The 17,081-nt window shown below is 41.5% G+C and overlaps 1 pseudogene across 1 annotated transcript; it reads right to left on the bottom strand.

Annotated features, from left to right (window-relative positions):
* Positions 1-11,701: 11,701 nt before the first annotated feature.
* On the bottom strand, positions 11,702-12,297 carry LOC147364447 (dynein light chain 1, cytoplasmic pseudogene; annotated as a pseudogene). Its single transcript, XR_015133555.1, has one exon. The product of XR_015133555.1 is annotated as a dynein light chain 1, cytoplasmic pseudogene (transcript).
* Between the last annotated feature and the right edge of the window lie 4,784 nt (positions 12,298-17,081).

The following is a 17,081-nucleotide window of genomic DNA, read 5'->3' as shown; positions in this document are numbered from 1 at the left end:
AACATATTAAATAAGATGTAGTAGAAGGTATGGGCTTCCCTGGTGGCTCGGTGGTAAAGAATCTGCCTGTATGGCAGGAGGTGCAGGAGACATGGTTCGGTCCCTGGGTCGGGAAGATCCCCTGGAGGAGGGCATGGCAACCCACTCCAGTATTCTTGCCTGGAGAGTCCCATGGACTGAGGAGCCTGGTGGGCTATATAGTCCATTGGGTCACAAAGAGTCAGACATGACTAAGTGACTGAGCACACACACACGTTACTAGAAGGTATAGTAATAATTTTCTAAGTGGAAATATTAATGTGATATTTCAAGATAATTACAACTATGACTTGATATGGAAGTATTTGTGATTTCTGTTGGTGACAGTCATTGTGTTTTGTTGGCTGTTTTCATAACTGGAGGAAATGTTAAACTGCAGCTACAAACTAGCATTAATACCGTTGGGATGTATGGTAAGAACCTGGCCCTCCAGTCTATTATCTAGCCAGTTTCAGATCATGTCAGTCCACTTTCAAACCCCCAAGTAGCTTCCCATCTCATTTAAAATCTTTACCCCAGGAAAATCTGGCTTCATAGTTTCCTTCCTGATAGCATTTTATACCAGTCCCCTTCTCCTTCCCTGCCTTCCAGCCTTGTGTGCAATTCTTTTAAAAAATTCTTTATTGAATTTGTTGCGATATTGCTTCTGTTTTATGTTTTTTGGGGGGATGCCCTGAGGCATGTGGGATTGTAGCTCCCCAACCAGGGATCCAACCAACCTGAACCCCCTGCATTGGAAGGCAAAGTCTTAACTAATCACTGGATTGCCAGGGAAGTCTCCTGTGCAGTTCTTTGATTACAGTCAACTACAGTCCTAGCCTGGTTCCAAATAGGGAAAGGAGTGTGTCAAGGCTGTATATTGTCACCCTGCTTACTTATATGCAGAGTACATCCTGAGAAATGCTGGGCTAAATGAAGCACAAACTGGAATCAAGATTGCTGGGAGAAATATCAATAACCTCAGATACGCAGATGACACCACCATTATGGCAGAAAGCAAAGAAGTAAAGAGCCTCTTCATGAAAGTGAAAGAGGAGAGTGAAAAAGTTGGCTTAAAACTCAACATTCAGAAACTAAGATTATGGCTTCTGGTCTCATCACTTCATGGCAAAAAGATGGGAAACAGTGACAGACTTTATTTTTGAGGGCTCCAAAATCACTGCAGATGGTGACTGCAACCATGAAATTAAAAGACGCTTGCTCCTTGGAAGAAAAGCTATGACCAACCTAGACAGCATATTAAAAAGCAGAGACATTACTTTGCCAACGAAGGTCTGTCTAGTCAAAGCTATGGTTTTTCCAGTGGTCATGTATGGATGTGAGAGTTGGACTGTGAAGAAAGCTGAGCGCTGAAGAATTGATGCTTTTGAACTGTGGTGTTGGAGAAGACTCTTGAGAGTCCCTTGGACTGCAAGGAGATCCAACTAGTCCATTCTAAAGGAAATCAGTCCTGAATATTCATTGGAAGGACTGATGTTGAAGCTGAAACTCCAAAACTTTGGCCACCTCATGCAAAGAACTGACTCATTTGAAAAGACCCTGATGCTGGGAAAGATTGAAGGCGGAAGGAGAAGGGGATGACAGAGGATGAGATGGTTGGATGGCATCACCGACTCAATAGGCATGAGTTTGAGTAAACTCTGGGAGTTGGCAATGGACAGGGAGACCTGGCGTGCTGCAGTCATGGGGTCGAAAAGAGTCGGACACGACTGAGTGACTGAACTGAAATGAACGGTCCTAGACTTTGCTTCTGCCATTCTCTCTGCTAAGCATTATTCTCATACATATTGGCAGTGCTTGTTCCCTTAGATCAAGGATTGACATTTTCCGTAAAAGGTCAGAGAATCACTATTTTATACTTTGTGGTCCATATCACCTCTGTTGCAACTACTCAGCTCTGCTGTGATGGTGCAAAAGCAATCATAGACAATACATAAATGCATGGCTCCAATATATCTTTGTTTTTGGACACAAATTTGAATTGCTTATGAATTTCACATATGCAATATTTTTCCAAGAAATTTTAAATCATTTACAAATGTAAAAACCAGACGGTTCTTTACCACTAGCACCACCTGGGAAGACCCTTAGCTCTTTGAGCTGTACAAAAACAGGCAGCTAGCTCGTCAAATTTGACTCACAGATTGCTGACTGCTTCCTTATTTATATCTACCAGACCTCTGTTCATATGTGCTTCTTTGGAGAGCTCTTCTATGGCCACTTCATTCCATATAGCCTTCCCCTTCTCTATTCCTTTGCTTTGCTTTATTTTTATTCATTGAACTCCTCCAGACCCAATATATATTTTTATTTGCTTATTTCCTATCTTCCTTCTAGCATATAAGCACCGTGAGGCAGGACCCTGGTCAGTTCTTTTTTTCAGAACCTCTGTCAGTATGACAGAACCTGAAACAAAATAAATGCTCAATACTTCCTGAATGAATATTTTAGTGCTGGTTTGATATTGTGACTTAGGGTTTCACCAATGGTTCAAGCAGTAAACAATTTGCCTGTGTGCAGGAGATGTAGGAGATAGGGGTTTGATCCCTGGGTTGGGAAGATCCCCTGGAAAAGAAAACGGCAACCTACTGCAGTATTCTTGTCTGAAAAATTCCAGGGACAGAGGTGCCGTGGACAGTCAGTCCACAGGGTTGCAAAGAATCAGACACGACTGAGCGCACACACACACAACACACAGTAAGAAATAAATATTTGGTCTTCATTCCTGGTTTTTGGCACAGAGCTCCTGAAACTTGGAATTTCTTAAGTAATAAGAATGACAAAAGTGTCTTTTATTATGTTAATAAAGTGACTTTAGGACTTAGGGTGTTGGTAGCCAGGAGAACCATGTGATTTTAAGGTTGGAACTTTCATCTCCACTTCCCACCCTGACCTGTGGATAGGAGGTAAAGGGGGTGGAAAAGGGGCTGGAGTGTGAATACATGTTCATGGCTAATGATTGACTCAATCATGTTTATGTAATGAAGCCTCCTTAAGTGAAAGTGAAAGTGAAGTCACTCAGTCGTGTCCGACTCTTTGCGGCCCCATGTACTGTAGCCTGTTAGGCTCCTCCATCCATGGGATTTTTCAGGCAAGAGTGCTGGAGTGGATTACCATTTCCTTCTCCAGGGGATCTTCCCTGAACCTGGATCCTCCCGCATTGCAGGCAGATGCTTTACCGTCTGAGCCACCAGGGAAGCCTCCTTAAACCACCCCCCAAAAAGACAGCTTTGAGAGCTTCTGGTTTGACAAACAATGGAGGTTGAGGAGCATGGTGATTCTCTGTGTCCTTTCCCCATACCTGACTGTATATATCTTTCATCTGGCTATTCTTGAGTTTTATCGTTTATGGTAAACTGGTAATCTAGTAAGGAGACTGGTTTCCTAAATCCTGTGAGCCACTCTAGCAGATTAATAGAACCCAAGGAGGGGGTCATGAAAGCCTCTGATTTCTAGCCATTTCCAAAGCACAGGGAACAAACTGGTCTTAAGACTGGTCTCTGAAGAAATGAGGAAGTGCCCTCACGTAGAACTGAGCCCTTCACCTGTGGGGTGTGATGCTCTCTCCAGGTGGATAGTGTCAAATTGAGTTATATTAAAGGATTCTCACTGGTGGAGAAGTGCTGGGTGGTGTGGGAGACCCCCTACACACATAGACACACACACCAGAATTGGGAGCAGAACCCTTAGCTGGTCATCTCTCTATGATATTACTCATTAGAATTAGAATTTCTTGTGGTGGTCAGAGTTAGGAATTATTCTTAGATATAATCTGAATCAATGCAGAGTAAAATAAAATGATGTTTCTATTAACAGTGAATTTTTATGAAGCTGTATTCAAATGGAAATTATGGCAAAATCAGATTTATCTAAAACTGTACTTGTGATTGATGTTTTTTGGACCTCTATTGAATTCTCTATACTTACAGTGTTGGTTTGGTTTTGTACATTAGTCTGTTTAAATTATTTTGTACTTTGATAGCCCCTGCATCAGCTATCCCGGGCATCTACAAGTCTGACAATGTTTACTATGTTCCTCAGGACCTATCAGAATAATGCAGAAGGGGACTGATTCTACATGGCTCTTTCAGGTGGCTGGAGCGCCGTTAACCCAACCTATGGGAAAATCTTGTAAGTGGTCCTTTAGGTCAGGATTACAGGAAAGTCCTCCACACATGAATTAGGAGTGGAGGGAAGGGGGACTTCAGATAATTCAACCAAAAGTCAATAGCTGAGGTATTCAAAGCATAGGAAGTGTTTGTTGCTGTTATTGTTCAGTCACTAAGTCATGTCTAACTCTTTGTGACCCCATGGGCTGCAGCACACCAGGCTTTCCTGTCCTTCACTGTTTCCTGGAGCTTGCTCAAACTCGTGTCCATTGAGTTGGAGATGCCATCCATCCATCTCATCCTCTGTCACCCCCTTCTCCTCCTGCTTCTCTGGTGACTCAGAATCCCTCGGGTAAAGAATCCGCCTTCAATGCTGGAGACCTGGCTTCAACTCCTGGATTGGGAAGATCCTCTGGAGAAGAGAATCACTACCCAGTCCAGTATTCTTGCTTGAAGAATTCCATGGACAGAGGAGCCTGGTGGGCTATATAGTTCATGGGGTTGCAAAGTGTTGGACACAACTGAGTGACTAACACTTTCAGTTTCAGGAAATGCTTAATATCAATATTAATATGTCTAAAGGGAGGATGTGTCTATCATAAGGGTGTGGAATCAGCTGTGGAGAAACAAAGGTGATCCTTGAGACCAATATCAGCCTCACTTCTCTAGCCTTCTGTCAAGCCTTCTAATAGAATATCTCTGTTCAAAGTTGGATATTTGGATCACTTAACAAACTCTCTTTGTTATATCTGATTCCACATTCATATGGACACATTTTGAAGATTCAGCTACTCATGTGATAAACCCACAGGGAGAGAATAGGCTGCTAAGATTGACCCTACACTGTGGGCTTGTTTTTCTGTGTATAATTTCAATATAGCACTGTTAAAATGACATTTGGTTTTAATCAGTTTCTCAGGGATTTTGTAAGCAGGAAGAGATCGAGTTTCTGAGTGAGCCAGGCTGAAGGTCAGAATCTCAACAATGGTGAATATACCAAGGGACTTGCCGTTTTGCAGAGGCCAGTTTGGGACATTGATAAGCATGTGTATTTTGGCATGATAATCCAGTAAGGGTTTTGTCAAATTTCCCTCTGAAACAAAATAAGTTATTTATGGCATTAGTTATACTATTGAAAAATGAACATTAAATAAATTTGACATGATTTGTTCTTAGTGAGTGCCTGCTGGCTCTTGATAAATATATTCCTTTAAATAATTGCCACAAGATGTTTTGATATCTATTAAACACTTTTCCAGGTTTACTGGTTTGAAGTTTTTGGTGTCTCTACTATCCTCTTTATTTTATTTATTTATTTGGCTGTGTCAGGTCTTGGTTGTGGCACTCAGGACCTTTAGTTGTGGTGAAATCTTAGTTGCATCATGTGGAATCTAGTCCCCTGGAAAAGGATCACACCTGGGACCCCTGGACTGGGAACATGGAGTCTTAACCACTAGACCAGCAAGGAAGTCCCTGAAGACTAGCCTTTGAAACACCATGCTCTGTCCTTGGATAAGAAGGTGGTGAGGGGTGAGAGGTGGAGGTAGAAGGATATAACTGCACCGTTTCTCTGTTTAAAATGTCTGTGTGTTTATATCATGAAAAAAAGACATCAAAAAGTTCTAACTAGTTTATAGTAGCGACTAAAGTGTTCTAAATCCTAAACACTTGTATTATTATATTTCATCCTTAAATCATATTTTTAGAGGTGTGGTTTTACTTTTATTATTCAGATGAAAACACTGAAGATCAGAGAAGCAACCTGCCTAAAGCTAGCAGTGGCACCAACTGAGCTCAAGTCCGTCTGATTCTAAAGCCTGTGTTTCTGATTGATTGATTTTTTTTAAAAATTTATTTAATTTTGGCTGTGCTGGGTCTTCGTTGCTGTAAGGTCTTTCCTCTAGTTGCGGTGAGTGGGGGCTACTCTTTGTTGCAGTGCAAGGGCTCTCATTGCTGTGGCTTCTCTTATTGCAGAGCACAGGCTCAATAGCTGTGGCGCACAGCTTTCATTGCTCCCAGGCATGTAGGATCTTCCCAGTTCAAGGGTCGAACTCGTGTCTCCTGCATTGGCTGGCACTCTCTTTACCACTGAGCCACCAGGGAAACCCTTGATTGATTTTTAATTGATGTATAGTTGAGCTACAATAAAGCCTGTGTTCTTACCTCCACATTATATCAATCAAACAAGTCCTGGCCTATTCTTAAGATCATTTATTCCTCAGTGAGTACATCTTGAATCAGAGAAAAATAGAGCTGAGTGACATTTCCATTTCTGGTATTTATAACAAATCTGAAATGTGAAACAAAATTATATTCTGTTACTTATTTGTTTAAGATGGTAACTCATCCTTAAGTTTTTTAAACCCCATTCATTAGTATCTGGATGTTAGCCTGAGCCAGAGGAACCAGCAGGAAATTCTCCATTTACAAATCTGGAGAGAAAAAAAAAACCAGGGAGTTTCTGTGCTACAGCAAAAATGTTTATTAAGTATTTAGTATCAGGCATAGATATAATAGAGGCCTTCCCTGTTGGCTCAGTGGTAAAGAATCTGCTTGCAATGCAGGAGACACATGCAGAAGACATGGGTTCAATCCATGGGTCAGGAAGATCCCCTGAAGGAGGACATGGAAAACCAGTCTAGTATTCTTGTTTGAAAAATCCCATGGACTGAGGAGCCTGGCAGGCTACAGTCCATAGTGTCACAAAGAGTCAGACAGAACTGAAGTGACTGAGCATGCACACATGCATAGACATAATAATATAGTTTACAGTGTCCCTAGACCCTGACTAAACCCAGTGAGGGCAGAGACTGTGCATAATCCAGCTGCTTCACAGAGGTCCTGGGCCAAGCAAGGAGCTCAATAAAGTCTGTGAAATGAATGAATGAATAAACAAAAGGCACTTAGAAATCACAACAGATAAATACAAATTGACAGGAGACTTCTTTACCCAACTGTAGCAAACTAGAATCAAGGGATATCTCTTAATGTTTATTAGGTTAATATAGGCAAAATAAAGGACACAACGCTAGGTAAAATGAAAACAAAACAATACAGAATTAAAACAACAACAACACAGAATTGAGAACAAAACAACTCCAACCCCAAAGCCAAAAACAGTCCCTGGCCCTCCAGCAGCACTGAAGCCAGTAGGGGGTTCAGTTCAGTTCAGTCGCTGTGTCTGACTCTTTGCGACCCCATGGACTGCCGCATGTCAGGCTTCCCTGTCCGTCACCAACTCCCGGAGTTTACTCAAACTCATGTCCATCAAGTTGGTGATGCCATCCAACCATCTCATCCTCTGTCATCCCTTCTCCTCCTACCTTCAATCTTTCCCAGCATCAGGGTCTTTACAAATGAGTCAGTTCTTCACATCAGGTGGCCAAAGTATTGGAGTTTCAGCTTCAGTATATCAGTCCTTCCAATGAATATTCAGGACTGATTTCCTTTAGGATGGACTGGTTGGATCTCCTTGCAGTCTAAGGGACTCTCAAGAGTCTTCTCTAACACCACAGTTCAAAATCATCAATTCTTCGGTGCTCAGATTTCCTTATTGTCCAACTGTCACATCCATACATGACTATTAGAAAAACCATAGCTTTGACTAGACGGAAGTTCACGGTTCACATACTGTTGAAGCCCGGCTTGGAGAATTTTGAGCATTACTTTGCTAGCGGGTGACATGAGTTCAGTTGTGCAGTAGTTTGAACATTATTTGGCATTGTCTTTCTTTGGGATTGGAATGTAAACTGACCTTTTCCAGTCCTGTGGCCACTGCCGAGTTTTCCAAATTTGCTGGCATGTTGAGTGTAGCACTTTCACAGCATCATCTTTTAGGATTTGAAATAGCTCCACTGGAATTCCATCACCTCCATTAGCTTTGTTCCTAGTGATGCTTCCTAAGGCCCACTTGACTTCGCATTCCAGGATGTCTGGCTCTAGGTGAGTGATCACACCATTGTGGTTATCTGGGTCATGAAGATCTTTTTTGTACAGTTCTTCTGTGACCTGTAGGGGGAGTGACCTTATTTAAGAAAACTGGAGTGATGCATTCCTATCACATGCTTTATTAAGGGCTTGCCTTGTGGCTCAGCTGGTAAAGAATCTGCGTGCAATGCAGGAGACCAGGGTTCAGTCCCTGGGTTGGGAAGATCCCCTGGAGAAGAGAAAGGCTACCCACTCCAGTGCCTGGAGAATTCTATGGACTGTATAGTCCATGGAGTGGCAAAGAGTCAGACACTAGTGAGCCACTTTCACTTTATCATTATAAAAGATACTTAGTGTTTTCCTGAAAGGACTCAGTGATATTGATACCTTTCCTGATGATTTAGTTAGGAAACAGGAACCAGATTATAATTCTATTATAAATTTGTATTGAATTCTTCAAACATACAAGGCAAAAAGAGAGATACCATTTTTTGAGCACTTGGTTTGTAGTAAGTGTTCAATAATGGTCTTTTGATACTTTCACCAGTATTGTCCCTAGGCTTTATAGTGTCTCAGTGATACAGATGTCTTTGTTAGGCGAAATGTAATAACTTTTTGTTATTATTAAATTTGACTTGAAACACTTAAACACTTACATAGCACTTATTCTATGCTAGGCCGTATCGTACGACTCTTTGCTACCCCATGGACTATAGCCCACTAGGCTCCTCTGTTCATGGGATTTCTAGGCAAGAATACTGTAGTGGGTTGCCATTTCCTTTTCTGGGGGATCTTCCCTGCCCAGGGATTAAACCCAAATCTCTTCCATTTCCTGCATGAGCAGCTGGATTCTTTACCACTGTGTCACCTGGGAAGCCCCCCAATAATAATGATTTTTTTTGTTATTATTATCAAATTTGACCAGAAACATTTCAACACTTATATAGCAGTTACTCTATTCTAGGCAGTATCCTAAGTATTTTATATTTAAAAATAAACACACATTAAAAAAATTGAATTCCTAGGTATTAATTTACTTAATTCTTACAAAAACCCATGAGACAGGCACTACTATCACCTCCATTAAACAGATTAGAAAAGACAGGGTGTGGCATGGTTAATGTGCTCAAGGTCACATAATTAGCAAGTGGTAGATCTAGGATTGGAGAAGGCAACGGCACCCGACTCCAGTACTCTTGCCTGGAAAATCCCATGGGAGTGGAGCCTGGTAGGCTGCAGTCCACGGGGTCGAGAAGAGTTAGACACGACTGAGTGGCTTCACTTTCACTTTTCACTTTCATGCATTGGAGAAGGAAATGGCAACCTACTCCAGTGTCCTTGCCTGGAGAATCCCATGGACGGGGGAGCCTGGTGGGGCTATGGGGTCACACAGAGTCGGACACGACTGAAGCGACTTAGCAGCAGCAGCAGATCTAGGATTTGAACCTAGCATATTTCCCTAGCTTCATGTGATGCTGCCTGCTACTTGGGATTTTGTTCATTAGAAACACCAGGGGAAAACTGCACCTCCTACTCAATCAGAATTTCTAGCAGTAGTGTCCATGATCTTGGATCTTAACCAACTTTCCAGGTGATGCTTCTACAATTAGCTCAGTGTGAGTCCGTGGTTTCGTTGACAGTTTTGTTCTTTCCTTTGTTCTGTAATATAACGGTATTCTTAGAGTTGATGGCACTTTAGAGTAGATGAAATACAAAAGATGTTTCTTTCATCTCTCAGAACTATCCTTTTTCACCTGATCAGTGAATGAGATATGTATATACGTTCTTAGCAGACTCAGATTCTTATATAGAAAAAAACCAGAACATGAATTACAAGGTGAAAAGAAATGTTGTGAACCCAGAAGACTAGATGGTAGTCCAGAATAAACCCTCACCTTCATCCCTTTCTGTCATATTATTCCAATTTTGTTGAAATTTTTGAAATATGGGTGGGATGGAGAAAATTGAAGGCAGAAATAACAACTGATTGAGCTGAAAGGTGTAGATAACTTATTATAAGGCTGGTGTGATTATCCCTGGGTGTTCATTTCACCATACTGACTCCTTTTAGGGTTCAGGCAGGATCCTATCACATTCATATCATCAAGTTCTATGTAGTGAGATACTCTCAAACTAATATTACCTTGCTCACTTAGGCACAATTAATTCATAAACCCCTGCCAACATATTGATCAGGATCTAAAACTATTGAAAAATAAAACAAAAATAAGAAAAGTGTTCTAAAGCTAGCAAATGATCAATTACAACACAAACTCACTCAAAAATTAAAACAAAAAGTCAAAATCTGTTAGAAGCTAGTAACGCAGAGAAAAACATCTTATTGAAAGAGCAAAGTGTAGAAAAGCTGAATCCAGGTGTGATTTTGTAGCTTGAAAATGTCAAAAGGGGAATTCCCTGGTGGTCCAGTGGGTAGAAGGGACTTTCCTGGTGGGTCAGTGGTAAAGAACCTTCCTGCCAATGCAGGAAGATTCCCTGGAAAAGGAGATGGCAATCCACTGCAGTATTCTTGCTTGGAAAATCCCATAGACAGAAGAGCTTCGTAGATTATAGTCCATGGGATTGCAAGAGAGTTGAACATGACTTAGTGACCAAACAACAGCAATAACAACAATCAGTGGTTAGGACTCTGCGCTTTCACTGCAGGGAGCCCAGGTTTGATCCCTGGTTGGGGAACTAAGATCCTGTAAGCCAAGTGGCATGGTGCAAAAAAAGAGAAAAAAGAAAAATTTTCCCATTGGAATGATTAGCAACAAGCCAATGGCCAAAGCTCTGATAATTTTTAGTTTTATAAAAGTAATGTGATTTTGTTCTACAACTGAAAGAATTTTAGGGAATTATGGCTTTCTTAATTTAGACTTCTCCCTACAACTGTCCAGGTATTTAAAATTAAAAGCAATCTAATGTCTGCTATGAAAAAATATTTAGTAAAGTTACAATCTGAATAGTGTCTGTCTAAAATAAAATTGTATGGCCTGCTAGCTTTGGACTTGGTACTCCTCGTGTCTTCAGCTCAAATCAGTGAGAAAGTCACCCAGCCAACTGGAAATAAAGGAGTACAGGAGTGTAGAAGTACACTCACACATCCGTGCTGGAGAGATGGGAGGAAACCTCTAGGTAAGAGGCAGTACAGGGGGAAAAGGAGCCAACTCAAGTAAAGAAAGGCTAATTGAGCAGAACCTCAGTTTAGGAGCCTACAGAGATAATCATGGAGCCGCTCTTCAGTCTCTACGAGGTGCTTGGCCGTCTTTGAGAATGCTATGGATTTGTTGCTTCTTTTTTCTGTATGCTCTTCACACTTCTTTGTCTAATGCATATTCCATGACTCTGACAAGTTAGGACTGATCACATAAAACAGAAGGGCAGTCAGTTCAGTTCAGTCCCTCAGTCGTGTCTGACTCTTTGCGACCACATGGACTGCAGCATGCTAGGCCTTCCTGTCCATCACCAACTCCTGGAGTTTACTCAGACTCATATCCATTGAGTCGGTGATTCCATCCAACCATCTCATGCTCTGTCCTCCCCTTCTCCTCCTACCTTCAGTCTTTCCCACCATCAGGGTCTTTTCATTTTTTTTTCTTGTTTTTAACGCACACTTCTCCAACAGATTTATTTCTTTAAAGGAATGGATTTTGAAGAGAAAAAACATGGGGCAGAGAGGTATGGAATAGAAAATAAATACAAATGTAAGCTGTTTTACTAATTGCTTTATAACCACAAACTAGTACAGAGAATGTCCTGTACAAAACACAATAAAGGTTCAAAGATGGAGGTGTTCCCTTAGGCAAGGTGAAGACTTCAGTCTCTGGTATTTGGAATTTAGGCTGCAGTCCTTGTTTTTGGATGGATCACTGGGTGTATGGCACAGTCCATGCTTTTAACCAGATTTGAACAGGAGAATGGCTACTTGGCCCAGGTAGAAGTAGATGAAGTGTTTGGTTTCATGTGTCACACAACTACCGAAGTTCCTCCCCACGATTCAGTGACAGGTGGGGTTGTACTTCTTGTCAAATTCCTTCTTGATATGGGCCGCAATGTCCTGTATATTATACTTTTCCAATGCCTGAGTAGCACACTCCACCGAGTCCTGTGGCATCTCCTCCGACATATCGGCATTCTTGATAACGGCCTTTCGGTCACACATGGTTACCAAGGAGCAGGGGCTGGCTGACTGCAATGGTCTCCTGGGGGAGGGGCTGGCGAAGCTCACCACTGAAGCCCTGGCGCATCTCATTTCTTTGCATCAGGTGGCCAAAGTATTGGAGTTTCAGCTTCAGCATCAGTCCTTCCAATGAATATTCAGGACTGATTTCCTTTAGGATGGACTGGTTGGATCTCCTTGCAGTTCAAGGGACTCTCAAGAGTCTTATCCAACACCACAGTTCAAAAGCATCAGTTCTTCGGCACTCAGCTTTATTGTCCAACTCTCACATCCATACATGACTCCTGGAAAAAACCATAGCTTTGACTAGACAGTAATGTCTCTGTTTTTAATATGCTGTCTAGGTTGCTTTTCTTCCAAGGAGCAAGTGTCTTTTAATTCACGGCTGTAGTCACCACCTACAGTGGTTTTGGTGCCCCCCAAAATAAAGTCTGTCACTGTTTCCCCATCTATTTGCCAAGAAGTGATGGGACCAGATGTCATGATCTTAGTGTTCTGAATATTGAGTTTTAAGCCAACTTTTTCACTCTCCTCTTTCACTTTCATGATGAGGCTTTTTAGTTCTTTTTTGCTTTCTCCCATAATAGTGGTGTCGTCTGCATATCTGAGGTTACTGATATTTTCCCCAGGAATCTTGATTCTAGCTTGTGCTTCATCCAGTCCCAAGGAGAGTGTTTATAAACAGCATTAAGCAGGGACTTCCCTGGTGGTCCAGTGTACTCCCAGGACTGCACTCCCAATGCAGAGGGCACGGATTTGATACCTGGTCAGGAAACTAGATCCCATATCATGCAACTAAGAGTTCAAACGCCACAACTAAAGATCCTGAATGCTGCAGTTAAGATCAAAGATCCCTAGTGCCACAGCTAAGCCCTGGAGCAACCAAGTAAATAAATATAAATGGATAAATAAGTGAATGAAAGCCAGTTCCCTTATTATTATCCTTAAAAAAAAATGGATAAAGCAGGTATTTCATGGACATCCAGAAAAGAAAAGGAAATGGGCCACACAGGATTAGCACTTGATGAAAGTACAAGGCCAGAGTCTATGAATTCCATTGGTAATGGTTCCTATTGCACTCTACTTTGTTTCCTGGTTCCCAGTAGCCCAGACTTTGGGGTTCATTTAGACATCATTGTTTGGCCTGCTCTTGTGTTCATGTCAGTTCTATATTTACAAGACCTTTGAAGTCCTATACCCATCATGATTCGGCTCTATGTCCCAAGTTTTCATTCCCAGCTCCAAGAATCTGATCTGCCCAGCCAGCCAGTATGTCAGTTCTCATTTGAATAGGTGAGGAACCCTGACCCAGCTAGCTGATGTAATTCTGCCTTTGTGGCAGTCATATGGGACAAGAGTCATCAGTTAATTTCCTTCTTTCAACAGAGAAGGTAGATGGAGACAATTTCAAAGAAGGGGTGTGGTTTAGATTGGCATCCCAAAATACGTCTGTTATATTTGGCACAATTAATTATTACTATGTAGTTCCTATTACATATTTATTACTATGTAGTTCTTGCCTGGAGAATCCCAGGGGCGGGGAAGTCTGTTGGGCTGTCGTCTATGGGGTCTCACAGAGTCGGACACAACTGAATCGACTTAGCAGCAGCAGTTCCTATTACTATTATTGCTTTTGTGTGACTGTGTGGTTTTTGTTATTTTTTTCTTGCTTCATTAGACTCTAAGCTCCTAGAGGGCAAGATTTAGCACTGTGTGACCTCAGTGTTCTTTGGTTTCCTCATCTATAAAAAGGGATTTGTTGGGGCCCAGGGCAGGCTGCTTCAAAATACTCCTCAATGGCCTATTGATTATTTTTGAACTAAAGTTACTTAAGAAGTGATCAGTGCAGGAGGGACTTTGGTCCTCCTTTCTGTCTCCTGAAAGTAGGAAATAAATCTCTCATATGAAAGGTGCACTCTCTATTTCTGGAGTGTTGACTGAAAAAAAAAAAAAAAAGTATAGCCTGCAAGTTGGGAATTATATTTTATTTGGTCACCTTAGTGAGGACTGTAGCTGGGATGGCAGCCTCTCAGACAGCCCGAGGAATTGTTCTAAAGAGCTAAGAAAGGAACCAGGCTATATAGGGGTTCTTGCTCAAAACAAAACATGCAGTCAAACATCAAAAGACTACTGCTAATTACAAAAAAACAGCATCTCAAATTACTGATTTTAGTGCTTCTCTATGTAAAGGAAGATGTAAGAATCTGGACTTATTGAAATCATTCCTTAATATGCATCTTAACTGTCTAGGGCCTGTATTCAGTTTTTCTCCATCCTGAATTCCCCTCAGGGCGCACCATCAGGGCCAACTCCAGTGGCTGATGGCTTTAGGACCCACAACAGCTTTTGTTTACTGAAATGGCAGGCAAGGTTGAATATGAACAAATCTTCTTACTTTTAATTTACTACCCCAAGCCCAAACTTTGTTTAGATGCTTCACTGATGAAGCATTCAAAGCCTGATTTATTTATTCTGTTAATTCCTCACAAATGTATTGTTTCTTTGTCTACAAAATATAAAATCTGCCTGCTTTGAGCACTTCTTAGGTCCTAGTTCTGGTGTTAGTGGTAAAGGAACACACTTGCCAATGAAGGATATGCAAGTGTTTTGGGTTCGATCCCTGGGTTGGGAAGATATCCTGGAGGAGATCGTGGCAACCCACTGCAGTATTCTTGCCTGGAGAATCCCATGGACAGAGGAGCCTGGCGGGCTCCAGTCCATAGGGTCACACAGAGTCAGACACGATCAAATTGACTTAGCACTTCTGTACACAAGAATTAAATTTGTTTCTTTTTCTCATGTTAATCTTTCTTGGGTCAATTTTATTATTAGTCTAGCCACAAGAACTCAAGAGGCAGGGTGGAAAATTTCCTCTCATTCACAGATTCATAAAAGTATCTAGGTCATTAGGTGCTTGTAAGGGTTAAAGATAATGTGCTCAGTAAATATTACCTATCAATATTCTCTCCTCTTCTTTGTAGCTTCTTCAGTTTCCCTGTTCCCAACATACAAATGGTGAGTGGCATTTAAAAATTTGTGTGTGTGTTTGTGTGGTTGGATTGAATTCTTTGGGAAATCACGAGTGGATTTTGCCTTAGGAATGAGTAGGATCACTTCTTTCTTAAGAAAATGCCAATTGTGCCTTTTCTTTCCCAGTTCTCTCACTGTTCCATTTTGGTGATATTGCAGATCAATTTTCCTCAATGATATAGCTCTTTTTTTTTGCCCTTTTTGACTGTGCCACACAGCATTAGTTTCCTGGCTAGGGATCAAACCCACACCCCCAGCATTGGAAGCCTGGAGTCTTAACCACTGGACTTTGAGAGAAGTCCTAACCATATAGCTCTTATATATTGTACGTAAATTATTTGCTTACATATGTTTAACATATGCTAAATAGGTTGCTCTGGGAAGATACTTTTCTGCCTTTGTGTCACATTTGTGTCTGTTAAAATCTTTGCTTGGAGCTTGGCACAAAGGAGCTCAGTATTGAACAAGTATCTGAAGATCTAGCTCTGAGCTCTTATTCTAGCAGGCCTGTAGACAGATATCCAAGTGATAAAGTGCCAAGAAACATTCAAGACTTGGAGATGGTCAAAAGAAATGATTGGATGTCCTTTCAGTAGAGTGTTGGGCATTGTCTGGGGGAAACTTAGGGATTATCTTATTCTATTTTACTGATTCTTCTATTGACTAGACTATTTTAAAACTGTGAGAGTAGAAGTTAAATTTTAGGAAGCTAATAGCAATACAAATAATTCACGTTCCTAGCAATGCAAATGAATTTTACCAGGCAGAACATATAAATCTCTCAGTCAAAATGAACTTGCTTTAACATCTTTCTGGTTTTCTCATTAATGAATGAGTTGAATAAAATCTTTGGCACAATTTCATTTTGTATTTGCATGGGAATAGTGATTTTAAGTCTTTGAAAAAGTATACTTTAATAGAAATAATGTGATAAGTCCTGTAAAGGAGGCACAAAGACTGGGGAACACAATGTGGGATCAATTTATTTGCCATCACTGGGGAGGGAAGATTTCACCCAGGAGGGGACTTTTAAGCTGGAGTTTGAAAGAAGAGTTGAATTGAGGTGAAATTGTAGTTAGGAGAGAAGATGGAGGGAAAGAAAAACTGCAGTCAAAACAGAGTAGCTGTGGGGTCTGTTGAGGGATTCCCCTTGGCTCCCAATGCTTAAGAGGCATTAAAAAAAAAAAACTAGAGATATAAACCTTTATTTTACGACTTTGTCATAATTCATTTTTGAATGAGACATGTACTGCTGCTGCTAAGTCAGTTCAGTCGTGTCCGACTCTGTGCGATCCCATAGATGGCAGCCCACCAGGCTCCCCCGTCCCTGGGATTCTCCAGGCAAGGACACGGGAGTGGGTTGCCATTTCCTTCTCCAATGCATGAAAGTGAAAAGTGAAAAGTGAAAGTGAAGTCACTTAGTTGTATCTGACTCTTCTCGACCCCATGGACTGCAGCCTACCAGGCTCCTCCATCCATGGGATTTTCCAGGCAAGAGTACTGGAGTGGGGTGCCATTGTCTTCTCCGGAGACATGTACTGAGGACAGTTTAAAATACTGGGAAAGCGAGATGCTGAATATCTTCCAGCTAGGAGCAAAGATGTGGCCACTCTTGGGGCCTCAGGCAGCATGGATCAGATGCACCAGTGTTGTCCAACCCGTTTTACTTAGAGCCACCTCCTTTTTTGAGGGCCGTTAGTCCTCATTTCCTGCCAAATTTTCACAAGAGGCTTCCTGTTCTTCCAAATGAGCCTTAGAGCTCTCACTGGCTCTTCAACCACTTTTAAGATGTGGGG

Source organism: Bos grunniens, chromosome 10, assembly GCF_055505025.1.
Source record: "Bos grunniens cultivar Pamir isolate PY7600 chromosome 10, Bosgru_T2T1.0, whole genome shotgun sequence".
NCBI lineage: Eukaryota > Metazoa > Chordata > Mammalia > Artiodactyla > Bovidae > Bos > Bos grunniens.
This window is presented reverse-complemented; position numbering and strand designations above follow the sequence as displayed.